Source organism: Oreochromis niloticus, linkage group LG12 (assembly GCF_001858045.2).
Source record: "Oreochromis niloticus isolate F11D_XX linkage group LG12, O_niloticus_UMD_NMBU, whole genome shotgun sequence".
NCBI classification, from domain to species: domain Eukaryota; kingdom Metazoa; phylum Chordata; class Actinopteri; order Cichliformes; family Cichlidae; genus Oreochromis; species Oreochromis niloticus.
In genome coordinates this window covers 21,935,744-21,955,988 of record NC_031977.2, presented here as the reverse complement: position 1 = coordinate 21,955,988, position 20,245 = coordinate 21,935,744, and the positions used below count along the sequence as shown (strand labels likewise).

The 20,245-nt window shown below is 38.8% G+C and overlaps 1 protein-coding gene across 3 annotated transcripts in view; it reads right to left on the bottom strand.

The window, feature by feature from the left end:
- Positions 1-20,245, bottom strand: part of grid2 (glutamate receptor, ionotropic, delta 2) — a 483,691-nt gene that overhangs the window by 76,510 nt on the left and 386,936 nt on the right. The window lies entirely within an intron of this gene.

Here is a 20,245-nt window from a genome sequence, read left to right as displayed (position 1 = left end):
ATCATATATTAAGTAACATTTGAAATATTAGGTCTTAGCAAGCATCAGGTGAGCAGAGCTGTCTTCCACTGTCTGGTGATGTTTTAATACACTTTAAATAACTAAGAACTAAAAAAAAAACTATTTGGATGCACGTTGCAAAAAACAGTAACCTGCTTTTGCAATAAATACTGTTGAAAAGATGTGATGAATGCGAACAAAATGCTTGTCAGGCTTTCCCATTAAGATGCTGCCGGGAACACATTACAATGAAAAGTGGCTTGTCTGTCTTCAAATATAAAATCGCTTTATCCTCCTCTTGTGTTATAAACAGCTTTTCTGGCCTTGTCCTCTGAAATCTTGTTCTGCAACAGTAAAACACAAACTGGCTCTGCTTTATATGTTTTTCAAGAAAGGTTGTCATTCCAATTGTAGCCCTCAAAAAACAAGAAAACAAAAAACATTTTAAAAAAAACAAAAGAGAGAGAGAGACAGAGAGAATCTATTTGTTTGTGTACTAACCAGGACAGAAAACAGGACACATTTATCTTTGGCTCTTCCATTCTTCTCAGGTAGCTGTGTGGGGTAGCCTTTCTATTCATACCCACACACTTGCTTACTGACGACAGTGTTTTTGCACACATTTACTGTAGCTATGCACAAATGCGCACGTACACGCACGGTCATGACTGACACGATTCCCTTTCTCTTTGTAGTGACTCAAGCAAGTTAGAACTCCCCCCTCCCCCCCCCCTTTTTATACCTGTGGTGATTGTGGTTACATCAGCACAGACCAGCCAACGCTCTCATGTCTCCCACTTCCCTTAGCTCAGCCTCAATAATATATCTGACACCCACATAATCTCTTTCTCTCTTTATCTCACCACCTTCTCTATATCCACTGGATTCTTGTTTTTTTCCATCTTCCCTTCCTGTATACCCTTTGATTTATTTTAAATGTACCATCTCGTTTTCCCCTCTATATGTTTTCTGTTATCCTTCTTTGCATGATTTGCTGTTGACACCAGGTTTTAGCACAAGCCCGAAGGCATTATAACGAATACTGTATGGATGACATGGTATCATGAATTATGTCTTTAAAATGTTTCAATCTTTCATGGCTCTTGACTTTTTTCAGTAAATGGTCACACATAAAGTGGTTGTGTAATAATTTCATTTTTTATCAGGTAACCTGAAGAAAAGTATCTGCCACTGTAATTACATAACAGCTATTTTGTTATGAAAAAGAAACTTTATAATGAAATGATCGAAATAATAAGCCAACACAGTATTCCTAAGAAATTACTGTGCATGGGAATGTGCGTGGGAAGATGAGATGAATCATTTTCATGAATGAAAGCAAGCAGCAGGCAGAGATGCTTTTTGGTGCCAAAAACCGTCCGAGTATATGCCTGAGCGTGACTGCAGTATCTTGGACTTCAATAGCTTCTAAAACATGACCTTTGTGAATCGTTCCAGCCGCAGAAGGTATTTGGGGATTTGGGGTTTCACACTGGCAATATCCATGGAGGACCGATTAATTCACCGAAAAAAAAAGCCATTGTCCAGTCTCAGAACAATTTTTATGTTGATTTCTGGCTGCACAAGTGACTTTTATAAAATATTAATGTAACTGGAGAGTTAAGGTTCCCAAAATTTTGAGCTGGGAATCGAATCACGTAGAGCAGATTTTTAGAAAAGGTCATTTTGTTTCCTAGTCTTTATATGGATATATATATATGCATATACATATATGTGTGTGTGTGTGTGTGTGAAAGACAGAAGCAGATTAATATTACAGAAACTTTAAGCTTATTTGACCATAAGGCGAGCACTGATCTAAAAGCTCAAAAATGTGAGATAATCTCTATCCTACTCTCTTAACAGCTATAAACCTATAATACCTTTACACTTAGACACTTTTAGTGTCTCATTAGCTCATCCTAAATGTGAGTGGCCAAAAAGCATATATGATTTTATTGAGCAATATGTCACTGTTCACCTTTCACGCGTCACCAACTACCATCAGAGATTTTAATGATCTATAGCTCACATAAGTTAAAAAAAACCCTGAATCCTCAGGGAAAGATGATCAGGACAACATTTTTGAAATTTAGACTCACTGGTCACTTTGTTAGGGACATCTGTTCAAGTGCTCATTAGCGCACATATCTAATCAGCAGCAACTCAATGCACTTATCGAAATCGGTCACCTGCTGTTTAAACCAAGAAAGGTGATTTAAGTGACTTTTAACACGGCATCGTTGGTGGTGCCAGATGGGCTGGGCTGGACTGAGTATTTAAGTATTTCGCTGATCTACTGGAATTTTCCCACACGACCATCTCTAGGGTTTACAAAGAATGGTCAAAAAAAGATAAAATATCCAGTGAGCAGCAGATATCTGGGTGAAAATGCCTTGTTGAGGTCAAAGGATAAAGTTCAAACTCTTTGATGGACAACAGAAACTCAAATAACCACTATCTACAAACAAAGACATGCAGAAGAGCATCTCTGAGCACACAACACATCAAACCTTGAAGCAGATAGGCTATAGCAGAAGACCACACTGGGTGGATCTTCTGTAAGCTAAGGATAGGAAACCGAGGCTACAGTTTACATGGGGTCACCAAAACTGGACAGTAGAAGATTATAAAAACATTGAGTTTTGCAGCAGACCAGGCAGAGAGAAGGATGGTAGGATCAAAATTTGACATAAACAATCTGAAAGTATACATTCTGTATTATATGAACAGTTCATGGCTGTTCAACTCTTGAAGAATTAAGGCAGTTCAGAAGATAAAAGTGGATCCAATTTGGTACTAGCAAGCCTCACCAGACTAAGGGGTTTATTTATTAACTAAATTTACCTGACTTTAGATATGTACAAACTAATGTATTGTAAAAGTGTATAGTTCTATAAAATCCAATACTAAAGTGTATTGTACCAAGAGAAGCATCATTTATAGTGAGTGCTCTCAAAACCATCTTTCATAGTGGGGGAAAGACTTAGATGGATGTTACCATTTAGTATTGAAACAGCAGTCAGCAAACGCTCCAAGTGAGTGAGTGGTTGTGTCAGGTTTCATGGGCACACATACAGGCATAAAGCATGTACGGCACCTTTTATATCATTTTAAAATACACCTTTTATCCTGTTTTCTCAGAAGATGGGGTCTGAGGATAAATGACAAAAAATGTTGTGTGTTATTAGAGGTTCACGACTAAGCAGCTATCTCAAAGGATAGTGTGAAGTCAGCATGACATTTCAAACACAGACTTTCTGAACAGAGTACGTGTATCTCAGAATAGAAATGATTCAGATTGACTGGTAGGAGGTGACAGCTGGGTTAACTCCTTCTATACAGATACAAGACTAATAATGTTACCGTTCTTCTTCGGGGTTCCTTTAACTAAGCTAATCAAGACTACTAAAATAAATCATAGTAATCTTCTGTCTAGGATTCAGAAATTCTTTTCTGAAAGAACTTTTAAGTTTTCCTGTGGTTGAACTCCTGAAAAACTTTTTTTAAAGGTAGGAGTGTATGGGTGTCTCAGTTTGCATACGGGTACATGTAAGGATCCTAGGAGAAGCATAGCTGCCATGAAGCAGCTTTTGCAAATACAGCTTGGCAGCTTCAAAAGCACCCCGTTGTGTCCCCTCGATATAGCTCTCCATTCTTACCCCCATGTTTCTCCTGCTACTCCTCTTATTCTCAGCTGTGACTCGTGTAGCTCTGGGCAAACAGGATTACTTTATTTCTTCCTACACAACTCAAAACTAGGAATTAAAACTGAAACTTCATTTAAAGAGGCATACTAAGGATGCATGCTCAATTACTTCAAATTACTCTATGAACCGTGTGGCTGTCTTTCACGTTTTAATGTATTTTTCCCTAACTTTCAGGTTTCCATTAGCCTAATGCTAAGTGCTGCTTTCTGTCTTTTTTGATTGAAAGAGTAATTGGATTGCTGGATATCTACATAATTGATTAGTTAATTAGATAGCGGCCCCATGGCCGTGTAACTGACCGACTGATTAACTTGCAATTTTGCTGGCTAAAAGACCCCTTGGCATTTCATTTTCCCATCTTTTTTTTTTTTTTTTTTTTTTTTTTTTGCAGCTTCATGATCTAATTTTGTTTGCCTGAACAGACTGATGTTTTAGGTATTATTGGACAAAAAAAGAAGAAGCCTGGAGAATATTGTAGTTCAACCTGACTTTGCAAACCCTCTAGACTCTGATTTCTGTTGAGAAAAAAACAGCCCTTGATGGGATATTTTGTAACCTGACACTCCAGATGGTTTGGTAAACACGGAACCATCTGGGAAGTTGTCCTTGGAAACTTCTTGGAAAAGGGCAGGCACTTTCAGAAATTTATTTGGCATGAGTTTGGATGAAGCATATGCATACAACCAAGAACAACGGCACATCTTTAAACAGTCAGATAATTAAACAATAGGGCATAGCAGCAAAGCTTTATGTTATAAGTCTGTTTTGGTTTTTTTGGTTTTTTGGTTTTTAATCTTCACCAGGAAAATAAAAGACAACTGCAAGCAGTTTCATCCAAAATACTTGGGACATGATTGGATGACCCCTGCACCTGTTGTCCAACACTGTGAATTTATTAGCCAATAACTCCTCATAGGTCTGATGACTCATCCAAAGCAATCATGGTGGAGCTACAAATTCAAGGAAAAACTCTGGCCAGTCAACCCAGATCAGTTGAGTAGTATAAAGTATTAGTAAGAGTGAAAATGTCCACAATAAAAGTTTGACATTGTGGTGTGAGCTGTGTAAAGCCCACCTTTAAGCAGATAACACACTTATTTTGTGGATCTTAATACATTCTGTCTCTCAACTTGCAACGTCTTGCTCTTTTACTGAAATATCTAAAACTTCAGGCACACAGCTCAGAGACCAGTTGGCAACTGCTGGTTTCTAGTAAAGAAAGTGCATTCCCCAACATGTTACAAGTCATTGCTGATGCTGGCTGTTGACTGGTGAAAGGGGTTGCAGACTCCTTTTGACTCCTTTGGATCACCCACAGTTTGCATGGAAGATGTCTGCTCACCATTTCTCTCTGAACTATAATAAAACTTGATGATGACTTGATGAAACCAGAAACAGAGGACATTCACCTTGAAAGTAAAAGCTGAACCTTTTGAAATGTGTTGGTTGCAGAATTAAGGCACAGCTTTTACTTCTATTTTGCACTGCTTTTCAAAGATTCACTACCACTTGGAAAGCAGCACCAGCCATCTCCACCAACCACTCGCAACCTGTTGAGTGAATACACATTTTTTCCTCATGAGTAGTTGTTGCCAGTAGGTCAAATTAAACTCAGTGTTTAACTAGACTTAAAAAACAGAATGGACCGTGTGTCTTTACATTTGATACCGTTAGCATCTATGAACTAATATTAGGATGAGACTCATGTAGATTCATTTGGTAAAACTGCACTTCTGGATATCCCACATTTTTAGGGGTCCTGGCAAAGGTAACCACACACACAAACACACACACACACACACACACACACACACACACACACACACACACACACACACACACACACACACACACACACACACATCCACTGCCCACATATTAGGGAAGAACATCAAGTGCTTAGATAAATGAGAGCACCGGACATGACCCCCATCCCACAGCCCTGACTCAAACTAATCAGTGAGGATGACGATTAGTCCAAAAAGCCCTTGATCCCGTGTATGATGCTGTAAACCTGATGGGGTGATTTAGAGGCCAAGACTTTTTGTTTCAAAAGCAGCCAAAGGTGCAGCACAGTCCTTTTCAGTGTCACTTGTAAGACTTAATGAGTCACAGCACCTTAACAAATCAGCTCTTGAATTTTAAATTGAATTTGCACTTCAGTTAGCTAAGTAGGTAAGGAAAGCAAGAGATTGTTAAAGATTTTTATGCAAAAATTGCAAGGACTATTGTGGCATATATGATTAACTAATACAGACGCAGAAGTGATGGCAATTCATATTTAAAAGGTCAAAGGTTAAGTCACGCTACTTGGTCCGTGGACAGTCGGGACATAGAGTGCAGCATAACTGGCTGATGAAAGTGCACAATGAGTCTTATTGTACTGTAAGCAAATAAATACAAAGTATTACAGTGGCAATAAACTATTCTCATTGAGCTTCCATATTCTTAATGTTGTCATTTTTAGACATAACAATGGCAGAATAATGAACCAAACTGAAGTAACGCCATTACCGTAAGAGATAAGTGATGCATTTGTCTGTTCTTTAGTCTGAAAAGTAAAGAACCTGTAATTGAAAGTGCAACCTGAGGTCAGGAGAAACAACATGCTCTTTAACATCTCTGACTTTGAATTCGACTAAAGCTGTTCTATGTACAGGTGTTTTGTAAATACTTGCAGTAAAGCAGCCTAATAGAGAGATTTATCTTCTCTGTCGGGAAAAAAGCCACATTTCAGAGTAAATGAGACAAAGAGGTCAACTGCTAGAAGAAGACGCTGGACAAATTGATGATAAGGACCAGTTCTGTTACTGTGCATGGTCCATATCGACAGTCTACTCTCTGCTCTTTTACTGCATGCTGTCAGTGTAAACAAGCTCCTTCAAGACACTAGTTTATGGTGCTGGTGCAGTGTGTGTTTGAGATGCCCACTTGCAAAGACTTACTGACCATTAATCTCATTCCATATCATCATTATCATCATAGAAAAGAAGTAATGTGTTTAAAAAAAAATCAGTATCTTTCTCCCTTTCCGCACTTTTAGACAATAAGGAATGTCTACACTTTCTGCACCCAGTGTTGGAAATCAATTTCTCTCAAATGCATCATCAGTTTTTAAAATCTACATTCCTGCTGCCAACCTTTCTGATCCATCTCTTCAAATTTAAAGCATCACACTCTGGTTATTCTTGGATGAAATAAGAGCAGAGTAGATCATTAGAGTATTTTTTTTAAATGAGTAAAAAAGAGCTAGAGTGTGCTCAGCTGATGTCATCCCCCAGTTGGAATCCATGCAATCTTCCCGTAAGATGATGTAAGGTTCTTTTTAACAACACTTTAGGCATTCACTTTTCATTCTTCCACAGCACTGAAAAGTGTCTCTAAAAATAGCAACAGGCTAGCTCTGTTTAACACATTAACGTATCAAGTCTTCCACAATCTAGGTTTGCACATGTGGCTTATGTTTCGTACCAAACGGACAGTCAAATAGGATTTTGAGCACAGAAAAACACCAAACAGTACCAGTTTTGCTTCATTGCTTGTACATGTGTCAACACTGTCAGAAATATGTTAAACTGAGGCTATGATTATAAAATACAATCCATCTTTTAAAGTATTTTGAAAAGTTTCAGACTTTGTTTTGTTCTCTAAGTCTTATACAATATAAAATAAATGTCAGTGATCACCCACATCATCAAAAGTCTTGTCATCATGTCACAGAATTCTGCAACAATGTTTCCTCGGACTTTAAAATGAAAAGATATCTAGGGATTCTTAAATTCTCTAAAAACAAATGTCAAGCATCTCATTACTTTATAATGAATTACTACTTCTTTAGTATGAAATCATCACTATGTCAGCTGAAAGTCACATTAACATGTGGTTACACAAGGTCACATTGAATTAATCCACGTAGTGTTACTTTAACTGAAGCACAGAGGGAAAAAATGAAGACAAGAGATAAGATGCAAATGTATCACCCTCCCCCAATATGTTAGTTAGAGCCATTTTAAGTTAAAAAAAAAAAAAAAGGAAAAAAGTGCATCGGAAAAATACTATAATCTCTTAAATCTGCAATTATGAGCTATGTAATTAATACCTTACACCAGCTCCAGGCAGTGTTTGTGTTTATGCATGGCAATGATTTCTAACGTCAGGTTCCAACAAAATATCCTCAGTATTACCTCCTGAATACCAATGATCTTAAGTGAACTGGATTGCTAAAGAAACTCAAAGACTTACGCTAGAGTATCTGACAGTATAAGAACTTGCTCCCAGGGTAGGCTGTAATTTTACTGCTATTGATTTCCTTTTTGTTGAAGGCAACGAATGCACCAGCTTTTCAAGACAACAAAATCAAAGAATCCAAACATAAACTCACAAAAAAAGGAATATGCATATGTCTATACACTGTTATTTGTTTGCTTTGAGAGAAATAAACACGTAGATCCAGGAAGGAGGATGAAAAATTTGACAGATGCAGGTGCTGTTGTTTCCCGCAGGTTTGGCAAACAAAATTATTCTATAAGCCAATTCATCTGCATCACACATTCTCAGTTTTTCTACCTGCCTCCCTTCTAACATCTTCTCCTTGCCTTTCTGCATCTCTTACTACCTTCCTCCTCTGCTCTTCTCCTCTTTTCCCCATCCTTGTTGACATTCTGCAGTAAAGGTAACTCGAGATGAGTGCAGCTTTGAAGCCAGTCGAGCGGTGGGCACATCCTGAAGGGTTTTATATATGTGTGGCTTTCTTGTAAAGCTTCAAATCTCACCACCGAGCAAGCACCTCCACTGCCTCAGATTATACCCCTCCACCGTCTGATGACTTGCTGGAATCATTATTTATTTTTTTACCATCTATTTCTCCTCTAGCACCTCAATCACTCCCGTCTGACGGTGTCCCAGTGATTATAAACAACTTGGGAAAGACATATTACAGTGCAGGAGCCGGGGTGAAGATGGAAAAAGCGAGAGAATAGAAAAAGGGAGGAGGAGGATGACAGAGTGCATGCATCCCTCCTCCATCACCTCTCCTGCCTTCTGCTTTTCAATCTCTACATTGTACATGTGCCACCTCTAATACCCCTGGCTATAAGCCAACGCGAAGAGGGATTTTCCATGTGGTTAGCAATTTTTTTTCAAGCCATCAAGTGCAACCATTTAAAAGATCCAGCAGGCTGGTAATGTTGTGGATTTGAGCTGAGATGCACGAAGTTTCCGATTCAGGGATGTGCCCCAATGGTGTCCCCCCTCCCTGTACGCTCCCTGAATACGTATAGGAACTTTAAGACATCCTCAAAAATATGGCTGAAGTTTATAAACAAGTTCAAATTGACACACACCGAAAAGCAAGGGTTACTAAGCACTCTTAATCTAATACTCTTACATAATGATGGATCCATCAGAGCCAGCTTCAGGTTCAGGATCTTACCCAAGGACACTTCAACACACGGACTAAAGGAGCTGGGGACCTAACCATCAACCTTCCCATGAGCAGACAGTTCCTGAACCGCAGCCACCCCCCTGAGCAATTCACACAGTTTAACTTCTGGCTAATTGAAATTACAGTAGCTCAACAACAACAAAAAGCTTTTAATAAAGTGAAATTTGAACTGATTGTTAAATGATTGTCATCTAAATTTCTGATTGTGACAGCAAAGTCTTGATTACACTTAGCATAACAAATAGACACCGCAATCAGCAACTTGACAACCAAATTTACATCTCAGAAAATATCCTCCTATGAATGTGCATTTCTGCTGACAAAGTAGGCAGCCCTTGCATGTGCACATAAGCTCATACGACTCACATTTTTCCAATATCATTTACATAATTATTTCATTTTGCTATTGGACAAGGCCGCTATGATAAAATAAAGAATATTGCACCACACAGTCTCTAACTACAGCATAACATTCAGGTGTGATCTGTGGGCAATGTGAAGCCCAATATACTGCTCAGAGGTAAGCACTTTAATTACTCGGTAGCACATCAAACTGACATAACGCAAATACATCCATATTATTTTGTGATTTGTGTTTATTTTTATTGTACTTTAAAGCTACATGTAATGTGAAGGAGAAGCGTTGATATTATGGCAATTGCATCAGAGTTATTAATATTCATGAACTTTATATTAATTTTTCATATTGCTGTGATTCACCTCTGCGGCCAACAAATTGCTCTGGACCCTCCCTCTACTGAAGTGTGCACTCCATACAGACACATGCTGTGTAGTATATACAAATGCATAGAATACATGTATTATGTATGTGTGTAGAAGTTAATACAAGTCCAAAATGAGCCTGCCAAACATGGATCATCTAAGTTAATTAAAGTTAGACTTTTGAGTGCATGTGTTCGTTGTACAGATAGGTCTACTATGTTCTAACAGATATCAGAAAAGAAGCATGTGCCATCAAACTGCACCAAATCTTTGCAAGTCATTCGGTTTTTTTTCTTTAAATGTTAGTTTTTCAGTTCTAGTTATTTCATAAATGACAATTTGAAAAGCAAAATGCTCTTTTTGGTCAGAAAGGTGTTTCTCTTCTTTACTTTCTCTCTACATTCTAACTCACACTTAAGAAACCAGCAAATCAAAGCGATCCTTGCAGTCATGTCATGTTTAGAATATGACTTAATTTGAAACCCCCAAAGAATTCAATGTGTGTAATATAAATGTGAGTTTAATATAAGTTCAACTGGGGGAAAGAGATATTCAAATATTATAGGATCGCCCTTAGGGGGGATGCTGAAATGGGGTTCTGTACTCACTCCAGTTAGCTTGTAGAAGTTGGCTCAATTTCACAAAAAGGGAGCAAATTAAAAGATTGAAATGCAAATTATTCCCTCACTTAGCTGTGCTTCAGAGCGCGCTCACCATGAAAAAAAACCCTGCTATGTCTGCATTGGTGCACGGGGGAAACAGCGAACCAAAGCAGACTTTTCGTGCTCATGTGTACGCACCATATGTGTTTGTGTGCATTTAGCAGAAATAACGCATCGTTTCATTTCATCCTTGTTGTTCGTATAGAAGACAGTAAGCTTTATGTCTATCTATCTTTCAATCCATGCTTCACAAACAGCGTTTTTCTGCTTTGAAATGTAACTTGTAATGATATTTCATAAGGAAAAGAACAACAACCACATCAAGATGATAGTTTTCTTTCTGGTATTTAAAGCCATAAACCAAACAAACGCTATTGCCTTGCCTTTGCATTCCTTCTGAGCCATAAGAACCACGTTGTTCGAGTCTAGTTATAATACATTGCCAATTAAAAGACTCACAATACAGATATGGAAATGATTCAATAATGTGACCATTTACATGGTGCATTTATTGCTCATTTCTCATTATGAAAGGCGATTCTCTAACAGTATCCAGCTGCTGCTTGTGAGAACAGCTATTGATGCTTAGTCTGACTGACTGTGTAGGTGAGGCTGAGTATGCTGTATGGCTCAGTCTGTGGTGTTATGGATGTGTCCAGCTGTTACTATTTGAACCTGCTGTTCTTCTATGACAGATCATCATAGCACAGGAGTTCAGGAATAGAAAAGATTCGATACAACACTCATCAAGCAAAACCATCACTAAACACATAACCGCTGCATGTAGTCAGTTTTATACCAATTAAAAATGAACATGTCACAGCCAGATTTATAAGAACCAAAGTACAACCACAGCTACAGCTGCAGTCAGAAAGACAGCTACTGTATGCAATTACAAAGCTGCAGCTACGATCATAGCTACAGTCATAGCGTTCATGGAGAGAGCTGGTGAGCTAGCTTCACTAGTATTCTTTTAAATGCAGAAGGGAAAATTTGCGCCTGTGCAGTCAAAGCTCAGCATGCAGGGTCCATGTGACACTTTATCACAATACAGCCAAGACACTCAATAGGTCAGAGAAAATGCAAAACTCAGAAAAAACCCTGCAGTGACCTTTTGGATTGCATCAGTTACAGTTTTTATTTTTTAGTTTGTTATTTGGGGAGTTTGTGATGTACTGCTTTGGTTTTACTGTCTTCACATTAAATGTATTACTTAAAAGTATTTTAACTTTAACTGTATCCCCACAACATTGCCTTTCTTTCTGAAATACTGCTTTCTTCTGTTATTGTTCTGGCTGTGGTGTAAAGAGACATATTAACTTTCTCCCAGACAGACAGTGAACATATTTATTGACAAATGCTCTCTCTCTCTTACACACACACACACACACACACACACACACACACACACAGGCAAGTTCTACTTCCATACAAATTTCCTAAGTTACAGACCTTCAGCCTACATGGAGGTGGGCTGAAATGTTGTGCTTTTTAAGTAGCATTATCAGAAAGGTACACATCCTATTTCAAAAGCTGCAACCAAATCTATTTTACACCCATTTCAAGTGTCACAATATGAGGCCAAAATCTCGTTCTCGTTCAGCATGATTTTTTCTGTAACTGGCATTAAGCTTCAGTATTATGGGTAGTTTCACTAAAAAACAGAACCAGTTTATTCATAAATGGGCCTGGATGTTCTATTTTCTGATCGTTCACTGGGGGGAAAAAGTGCATTTTGGGTAAATTTTCAAGGTTAATACGAGAATGTGGGATAGGCGGTCTCCTTTTTTTACCCACTTTATAACAAGCTCATCTTCTACGCAGCCTCTAGACTCCGACTATGTAACACGTGTGACTGTAGCATAAGGATATGAAATGGCGAAAGAACATTGGTGTTCACATCTTCTATGTACTAATTTGGACATGTCATATCGATCAAATATGACTTTTGTGCTTTCGTGTGTGTTTTGTGTTTAGATCCGCTTACTAAGTATATACTTTTGCAAAATCACTGTAAACCCAAGCATATTTACATTCATACAAGTTTGTTCGCCTGCCATTCAAAAACTGCAACTTGCTGCATCATCGCTTGTGAAAATTCATTAAAACTGGTTGCTTTTTGGGATGGGAGAGCTGTTTCCCATTCCCTAAAATGAATGAAGAGCAGCCAGTTAACCTGTAGGCTGCAACAGGCCAAGTGTGGAGACTGGTGATAAACGGCAGTTTTTTTCTGTGTCTGGGTGTGTGCGTGTCTGCACCTTTATGTGTGCACGCTTTAGTGTGGCAACTTCTTAACGCCCTCCCAAAATAGCTGGGGTAAAAGTCCTCCTCTGAATGCGTGTGTAAGTGTATGTACCATATGCAGACTGGAAACTGCTTGACATTGGACTTATTAAAGAAACTCTCTTTCCCCTCTTCTCTCTTCCTTTTTTCAAGCTTCATCAGCACTTTTTGCCTCCTTTTCACCGTTGAAAGGAACATAAAAATGATGGGGTCAGCAGAAATTTCTTTGAGCTTATTTACAGGCTATGTTTCCCCGCTCGGCTCCTATACGTGGATCAATACAATCTGTGTACGATATAAGGGTTACAACAGCCAACAGGAAGTCAAGGCTGTATGTGCCCGTGTTCATGTGTATGTGGCTGCTTTGTATTTGCTTATTTCTAAAGGCCACAACTAACGGCTTTTCCCAGACAACATTTCACACACCAGTGTTCATCCAATCCATAACACTAAGGTTGCTGAAAAAGTCACAAATAATTAAACTATTTCTTAATATCCCTCCCCAATAGTGTCCATACAATAACAGTAAACATAAATAACAAAAACTGTGGACGACTGTTAGCTAATGCCTTTTACTCTCAACAATTACACTTAATCCCAAAGAAGGTGTTAAAGGAATTAAGGAAAAGTTTGATGGAAACTATTCCAATAGCTGTGGGCATTTCAAGCCCACAGTAACAATGGAGCTTCCCATATAAAGAAAAAAAAGAGCAAAATAAACACGTACACACACAAAAAGGATGTAATACAAAGCCAGTCGGATTATAAGCATAACTGAAACAGTTACAGATGTGCACATCTACAGACATGCATGCAAATTGCATTAAGTTGAAAGTACAGTACTGTGGACTCATTATAGGTGGCTGTATGCAGACTGTGTCTTGTTCAATCAAACCAATAAGACCATGGCTGCCTCTCTGAGTGCAACTTCTGACAGATGGCTCTCTCAGCAATTTTCCCTTGACTAGGACAAAGTGTGTGCGTTCCTATGCACACAAGTGCTCACAAAAAATGCACTTCTTAGACCTCTCTCTTGATGGTGATTGTGTTTGAGTCGCTCATATTCAACTTTAACAATGTCATTCTCAATATTTCACACATTGCAAGCCACATGCCCTCCCTCTTCCTGTCACCCCCCTTCATTTTCTTGTCTCATCTTCTTTTCCTCTCCCTTTTTCAAGGGCTGCAGGTCCACATACACTGGCAGGTTACACAGATCTGCACCTTTCCTCGTTCAATAACCATAAACCTACACGTACTGCATACCCAGGTGGACAGTTTTTGGTCTTCGCTTCTAATCTGTAATGTGAAATCCATCGAGGCTATGAATTTCTGCACATATAGCACTAATATTTTGAGAGGTACACTAAGGAAAGTTTGATGTGCAAATCCCACTTTTTCGTCCTTGTGTTAGCTAGTTAACAAAATTTCTGCCCATGTTTCAACTACTAATTTGACCTGCAATCGCCGGGGAAAAGTGAAGCTGTTTGGATGAGCAGTGGTCTCACTTACAGGGTCCTGTTTTGTGGCCTTCACTATGAGATGAGATTGCAGGCGATGTCACAGTTCACATACATTCTTACACTTGATTTGTGTTTGCCAAGTGAAGTAGATCGGATGATAGCTGAATAAAAGACAGACAGACAGATATGTCTTGATTTATTAGAGATACTCCTGCCTCAGCAGACACTATAATGACTGGCTGAGCACTAACAAGGTGTCTAACAAGGTGCGAAACAACCAGCTCTCCCTCTGTTTTATCTCTTTTGACTGACCTATCCTCTATTCTCCCTCTTTTTTTTAAAAAATTCTATCCAGCTGTGGGACTTTGGAGTGTTCTTGGGGTGTGGTAGAAAAAGAAGCTGCCTTGTTAAGGTAAATGATCTCATAAATCTTGCAATTATCTAGATTCGTGGAGGGTTACTGAGTGAAATCAGGACTTCATTTGTTGCCGTGCAAGGTGTGAAAGAAGAAAGTAGTAATTTTGCTCTATTGCCTTTCTGACAAGCGTTAAATCCTATAAATGCTATCGATCCTGCACTGGTAAATTTTATAAGCATCTTATCCATTATGATGTGTTTACTAATTATGTTGTGAGCTTTTTGGATTTTCATTTTTGTGGACAAGTTTTAACATTTGCCTAAGAAATGCCCTAAACAACTGTACATTCATTCAAATTCAGAGGACAAAAGTTACTGTGAGCACACCCAGCGAGAAGCAGTTAGATCAGTTTTTTATTCCACTTGCATTCTGCACAATGCCTGACCTTTACAACACATTCACTGGGAAATAAACTGCATTCACTCAGCCTGTTTTCTCGAGGCAGTTAACAAAACAGTGCCCAAAATAAATATGCTTGTATTTCAATTAAGCCACCCTCCTCATTACTGTCCCTGGTAGCTACAGCTTCTTGGACTCCCTGGAGAAAGAATCTGGATAAAACAAGACCAGCAGATTGCAGTGTGCTTTGGAGCTGCTTTGACAGATACACATTTGGTAAGAGATACACATCTTCAGTCACTAACATGGCAATCAACACGGTAAGATGCAGGCAAGCATGATAATATATGTATTTTAGTCCAAGAATTTCTTTCCTTTGCAAATGTTTGCAATGCATCTCGCTATTTGTCCTCACATAGCTCGTTTTTTTGCTGTCTGCAGATGAAAGTTTGATTACATTTAAGTATGATTAAACATTTAAAGACGGGAAAAACAGAGAATGCAAGAGAAAGAGTACACAACATGTAAGAGTCATGTAAAAGTATGACCGAACAATGCTTGGCAACACAAAATGGACATTTGAATGTGTCGGTGTGGTAACACTAAAGACCAAATCTGTTGCCCTATGCCAGCTATAAAAACAAGACAAGGAGTCTTTGGCATTTTTCAATTTTTAATGTGCTTCTTCTTGCAAAAAGTGAAGCTGTTTAACATTACTTTATTATGCATTTTGAATCTTGAAAATGTCATGTGTACTAACAAAGTCTCAGAAAATCCCCTGATGGAGACAAAAATGAACGAAGGCTCATGAAGAGCAGTTTCTATTCTTGATATAAATTAAAAGCAAGAGCTAATCCAGACAAGAAGAATCATAATGAAGAGTTGGTCAAAGTGACAACTGCACAGAATTACCATCTCCCTCTATGTATAGAAACAACAGTTTCACTAAATGCCAGACTTCAAGACATCCTCATTTTTGGTGAAACTACATCTTGATATTCAGACAGCAAATCTGAATAAAGGCAACGACACTGCTGCATTCACAAGAATATAAATCTTATTTAACCAACATCTGAAGTCTATACTAATACAGTATCACACAAGAAGTGAATATTCTCACAAACCGTGGCTTACTACAAATACACTCTCACCAGACACTTTATTAGGGACACCTGTTCTACTGCTAATAAACATAATCATCTAATCAGCGAGTCATATGGCAGCAACTCAATGCATTTAGACATGTAGAATTTCGGATGAAGTTCCAATTGAGCACCAGAATGGAGAAAACAAATGTGATTTAAGTGACTTTGAATGTGGTTGTTGGTGTCAGATGGGTTGATTTGCATATTTCAAAAAAAATGCTGAGCTGCTGGGATTTCCCTGTACAGGAATCTCTAAGGTTTACAGAGTCTGATTGGACAAAGAGGAAATCTCTAGTGATCAGCAGTTCTCTGGGTGAAAATACTCAACAAACTCATAAAGACAACAGTAACTTAATCAATTGTTATAACCAAGGTATGCAGCAGAACATCTTGAACCTTAATGCAGAGGGGATACATCACACTAAATCGGGCTCCACTCACCTCAGCTAATAACAGGAAACTGAGGCTGTACACACGGACTCACCAAAATTTGATTATAGAAGGCTCGAAAATGTTCCCTGATCTCATGAGTCTTGATTTCTGCTGTGGGATTCAGATGGTTGGGTCAGAATTTGCCGTAAAAAGCATGAAAGCACAGACATACCCTGCCTACAAATCTCCACCAATTATGTGATGCTATCATGCCAATATGGAGCAAAATATCTAAGGAATGTCTCCAGTGATTTGCTGAATCTACACCTCAAAGAATATTAAGGCGTTCTCAAGCTGGTATTAACTAGGTGTGACCAGCGCACCTTATGTGGAAATAGACATTGTTGATGACCATGAGGATGATGAAAACATTTGTTAACTAGCTAGCTCACCCACACAGTTTACTCAACCCTCAAACATCTGTCCACATCACATAATTGCAGATATTTCAGTTGAGAAAAAAAGCAGTGACTGAAAATTAGTTTCAACATGATTTTCTTTTTAGTGATATTTATGATTATGGATGCTTATAACTGAGTTTAGGACATCTATAAACCAGTGTTACTTTTAGCTGTTATTATTTATTATAATTTGCATGTTTATTGAGGAATATTTACATTAACACTTTAACATCCTAAAAGTAAAAGTGAAATTAAACAAATAAAAGTTTTTATAGCTATTTTGACTTTTTTTAAATTCAGGTTCACATATTTCATCATTTTGTTTCCTCAACAAATACAGATGCAAACATCAACACCTAAAAAAGAAATCTAATCAGAGGCTTGATGATTTTTAAATAGTGCTCCTCTCTGGCCGTCAGCCACTCCTCCTCTCAGGGTTTGCACCAGAGCTGATTAAACTAGCAGCTAACTTTCAAGCATGACTGTAGGAAGTTCTGAAAATGGCAAGGACACAACTCTAACCTGTAAGCAGATGCAAAGACTGAGCTATGATCAGGGATTTGCGTCTCACAGTTTGTCTCTGAGTTTGTCTGTGACAGGAAAATGTCAGCTAAAATCTCATTTTCTGAGCTTTCCTTGACAGTTTGGCTCACTGTCCCTTAATAGTCAAACAGATTTAGGTAAAAGTAGCAGTAAAAACACCTTAAAAGTACTCGATGGCAACGTAAGACTGGATCGATTTGTAAGTACGGAAATTTAGTAAGTGCAGAAACACTTTCAGACAAATGTATTTACTTCATGAGAACTGAGTACGGGGAATTTTCACTGGCAGAATCTAGGACCCTCACACTGAAGTACATACTTGAGTAAATGTACTTAAATAACTTTTTGCCCACTGAAGGAACGAGGGGAAGATCGATGTGAGGAGGACAGAAGGTACACATCCTATTCAAACCTGCTTTTAGGATGAGATTGCACCAGCTGGATGTAATCATACATGAGCAGTAAGAAAGAAGTGGACAGAGGGGGCCAAGAGAGATTGCTGCTGAATGGAGAGAAAAGGGGAGAAGGACAGGAAGCAATTGTAACAGAAACAGGAACAGAACAAAAGTGCACAGAGTGGAAGAGAGAGCAAGAGAGAGACGCATTTAATGGAACTGCTGAGAGACGGTCTCTTCTCACTGTGGCGCATCTTTGTTGCAGGAGAGACACTTTGAGGGAGAGGGGAAAAAGGAACAGAGGGAGGATAGATGGAGATAGAGGGTTAAAGTCAGGAGGGGTGCATGTCCTAAAGTTGGGTCCACTTTACAGCAGCACAAAAGAGTCGTTAGAGAGGGATAATGGATTAGAGGGAGTCATAAAGAGAGAAAGAGAGGAAAGGAGAAGGAGAGAGCAGGAAAATGATGATAACGTTGGCTTCCCAGCAGTATGGCACAGCAGAAACAGAGATAATGATAGAGGGAGAGACACATAGAGGAACCAAGAGATGGAATGAGGAGTGCAGACTGTGAACGCACTCACACTGAGAAAACTCAGCAGTGAGTACAGAGATTTGGGGAATGGGGAGAACTGGGGGATGCTGGGTTGAAATGCAAAAGGAGAGAGTAGGGAAACAGATTTTTTTTTCATACAGTACAGTATATGGTTCTCCAACAAAGCTCTCTCTCCTTCACACACATAGTCACATACAGATAGTTACACAGCAGGGGTTGGTGGGAAAAGGGAGACGCACAGAGAGGAAGAGAGAGATGTTTGGAGAAGCAGATGGAAAGATGAAAGCACTGATTGTGGCCTATGGCCCTGACTCTGTGTGATTGTGTCTGTGTGTGTGTGCGCGTGCATTTTTTCATACAGTGAAAACTAATTTTGTAAGAGTGCGTGCTGTATCTGTGTGATTGCATATGCTTTTCTCACAAAAACAGTTGTAATTGAGCTATACCAGCACTCACACTGACAGGTAACACACACATACGTATGTGCAAACACCACCAAAAAAAAACCAAACCCCAAAATACCAGTCTGTTTCTCCACAGTGTTTGTTCTCCCCTACTGGTTTAGACATTAATTATGGACACCAGAAGTGAGAAAATGGCTGACAAAGATTTGCATAAGACAAATATTCAATGTGACAACAGAGTTTTGCTTTTGACTCTTCTACTTTAGCTCAAATTCTGCTGGCAAAACTTGGAAGTCAGGACAGGACAGAGAGGAAAAGGAGAGAAGTTTGAGGCAGACACGGGGAGACAGGAAGTTTAAAAGAGGAAACAGGACGGGGAACAGGGTAACCTGTCTATCTCAGTTTCATTTCTTCTTTTTGTCAGGATGTCTAACTTGCATAACAGAGCTTCTCTCCCTGCTGCACAGGTCAGCAGAGATGCGGCCATTTACCCATTTCAATACCGACAGAGTTTATAGCAAATTTGTTCGGTCTGGCCGTTTTTGCTTTCATCTCGACGAGAGAATGTAGCCTTGGATGAAAAAAGAAAAAAAAAAGTCAGTCAAAATAAAAAGTGTTGCAGTTGTTGCAGTTTTAAAAACGACATATGTTGCAGATGCTTTTTGTCTGTCATTTTATTTCTTGGCTTTCTATTTTATTCTTCCTTCCTCCTTTTTATATTTTTGTCTTACTCTTAGCACTTTGAGGTTTGCTATCAAAGAAAGGGATCACTTATTAATTAATTGCATCATTACTGTATTTTTTTTATTTGAAATATTCAAGAGACTTAAACGTGCTGACAAATGAACACTTTAATTTGCCTTTGGATTTATTCTGTCTCCAATATCCCTAGAAAATTATGTTTATTCTTTACAGGCTGTAATTAGAACCTCATTATTATCCTCAATAATGACAAACACTTTAATTCCATGACATGTAAATGTGTCTATCTCACAAAAGCTTCTTCCCTTTTGAGCACATTCTTTTCTCTCGGCTTGTTTGCAGTTACGCTGAGTGAGGCAGACCCTTCCTAATATGCTTTTGGAAATTTTGGTCTGATGTACTGCAACTTTCTTCTGACCATCCTCCCTGCATGTCATCCAAACTGCTGCAGGGTGTCTTGTTTTCTATCATCCTGAGTTCTTGCATGTCACCCTCCCCCCTCCTCTATCTTCTCTGCCTGCCTGTAGTGGCTCATTTCAGATCTAAAACCAGGTGCACAAGACTGCAAACTAGTGCATATCCCCATCCCTCCAGGCCATGTTCTGTCCGAGGCCCTATATACAAGTC